At 50.7% G+C, this 2,500-nt stretch overlaps 2 protein-coding genes across 5 annotated transcripts in view; one reads left to right on the plus strand and one right to left on the minus strand.

Annotated features, from left to right (window-relative positions):
- Positions 1-2,500, plus strand: part of coro7 (coronin 7) — a 119,898-nt gene that overhangs the window by 83,620 nt on the left and 33,778 nt on the right. The window lies entirely within an intron of this gene.
- Positions 1-2,500, minus strand: part of vasnb (vasorin b) — a 25,846-nt gene that overhangs the window by 22,839 nt on the left and 507 nt on the right. The window lies entirely within an intron of this gene.

The raw sequence follows: 2,500 nt of genomic DNA on the forward strand, positions 1-2,500 counted from the left end.
GGCGTCAGACGGCTGCCGGTGTTTTTTGAGCTCTCGGGGGCTTGATGTGGCTCTTGGGAACGCATCGCTTGGCTCCATCCATCAAGGTCTGCTCGGGTTTGGTTTGGCGGCGGTGGCGGCCGGGTCGGGCCGCTTGCTCAGCGCTGCTCTGCGGTTCTTTGATTTAAGAGCCACCTGGAAGATCCCGAAAGCTGCTGTTTAGAAGCTCCCATCGAGACGCGCCGTGCCGCATGCGAGCGATTAGAGATGAGGTTTGGCCTCGCGCTGCTTTCCCTTCGCATTCTTTCACAAGTGTTGCTTTTTCTGCCCCGTCGCCTCCGCCGGGCCGCCCGCTGTTTGAGTGACCCCCGGCTCTCCGTCCTCTCCGTGGCCCTGCCTGCCTTTTGACCTCTTAATCCAGCGCTGTGACGGACGGCCCGCCGGAGAACGCCCTGATAATTGGTGTAAAAGGGAACCGAAATCAGCAGGACGCCCCAAATCTAATCATGAGCGCCGAAACACCCTTCAGATCGAGCCCAGCGCCATTCCAGCCTCGCTGATAAAGCCTTGTCATATAATGGGTTTATTATTCTATCTTTTACTGCAGAATGGTTAACGAAAACTTGTGTGTTTTAATGTAGAATCTTGTACAGTTGACGAGACGACTTGTATTAGTGACCGCGAGGAGTTTTATGTCCTGCATTCGTGACGCGATTAAGAAACGCTGGACACAAGGAGGTGGTCTTCGGGGTAGCTTTTAGATGTCGTGTGTGTGTGTGTGTGTGTGTGTGTGTGTGTGTGTGTTGTGTGTTTAGCGCACAAAGCCTGTGGTTCTGTTCCGCGAGTGATGATGTTTGGACAGAACGGTAGGGAAATACCACGGGGATGTTATTTTGACACTGCGAGGAAAGCTGGCACGAGGAGCTCGATTTGCCGCTGCTGTCAGACACCAAAACGGGAGCTCGTTGTTTTACACTATTGCTTCACGAAAGGTTAGCTTAAGGTTAAAGGAGGGAGCAGTTCTTCCCCCAAGAGCATAACGTCTGTCTCTGCGGCGAATGGGTGCCGTCGGGACAAGAGCGCTCCGAGTCCGTCAACGAATGTCTCGCGAAGCGAAAAGCTGCGCTCGTGGGAAGCTAACGGTTTCGGGGGCCCTCGCTCTGACGGCACCCATTCACTGCCATTGCTGAGCGGGCGACATAATACAGCATTTCCCCAAATCTCTGACTTTCAGCTAATTCTGCGTGAGCTGTTGCTCTAACAAAGCCTCGCGGAGAGGTGATATTCGCTCTCCCCTCTAAGTTTCACCCTTTCTCGTATCCTCTCGCCTTCTCGACGTCTACGCGGCCTCCTCTCTTTGGCGCTTGCGAGGAATTCGGTGTTAATGCGCGTTCGCTTACGCTGCGTTAAGGTATCTGGCGGGGTTGCCCGAAGGAAAGAGGATGCAGTCAAAACAAAAAGGAAAGTTTTCGTGCAAGAAAAGCAAAGTTCGAAGTCCGGCCTGGCGCTCGAACAAACGACTGAAAAAGGCATCGGTTGTGTTTTCGAAGGATTTTATTGCTTTCCTCTCAACTTAATTAAACGCAATTAAACACTAAACGGCGTTCTGCGCCTGATGTAGAGATCTCTAAGACGCCACGGGTTGGTGATAATAAACCTGCTCTTCAGGAATAAGGAAGTTTTTATTTGCCAACATCTGAGTAGGTTACGTTACTCGCTTTTAGAGAGAGCGTCCGACTTTGCTTCAGCCCTCGCTTCTGTTATTATATCATCTTTTTGACTTGTTTTATGACTCGGCCTCGGACTGACACGCCGCTGAGTGAGAACCAGAAACGTGAAATAAAACCGTTTAATCTGCTTTACGTCCGTGTGACCGAACGGATCCGAGCCGAAGCGCTACCTTTGAACTCCTGACCAAAATAAACCCGCTTTGCGGCCATTTGTTTACCCAACTCTTTGCGACGGCCGGGGTTTGATGTGGAACCGGCTTCCTAAAATAAAAGCAAACGGCCCCCGAAATACGCTTTCTCCGAGAGAAATAGAAGCCGGCGCGGTCCAGACGCGATGCTTTTGTCCTGCTGTGGTCAAAACACTTGAAGTCCAAGCGTTTGCGTCGGTCGTCCAGAGCTTTTCATTTATTCCAGTGATTATATAGCATTTGGGAGTGTGTGTGTGTGTGTGTGTATAAAAGGCACATGCAGTCTTAAAAATAAAGATTCTAATTTGAACTGCATTTGGATTTAGCAGAAGAACTGTTTTAGGTTCTGCGCAGAACTTTTTCTGCAGTTCCTCAGAAAACCGCTGTAGCCTTAAGGAACCCAGAACCCCGTTCCTGAACGCGTTTTAGCCCCATATAGCAACTTAAGAAGTTCCAAAGCGTTTAAATGCAGACTTTTGCTGCATGGTTGTCGCGGCAATGCTGGTAATATGCGAGATTTAAGTTGCGCATGCACGCGCACGCACGCACGCACGCTTCGCTCTCAAGCGCACCAGCATCAAACATTTCGAAACGCTCCGAACC

This window comes from Puntigrus tetrazona, chromosome 3, assembly GCF_018831695.1.
Source record: "Puntigrus tetrazona isolate hp1 chromosome 3, ASM1883169v1, whole genome shotgun sequence".
Classification (NCBI taxonomy): Eukaryota; Metazoa; Chordata; class Actinopteri; order Cypriniformes; family Cyprinidae; genus Puntigrus; species Puntigrus tetrazona.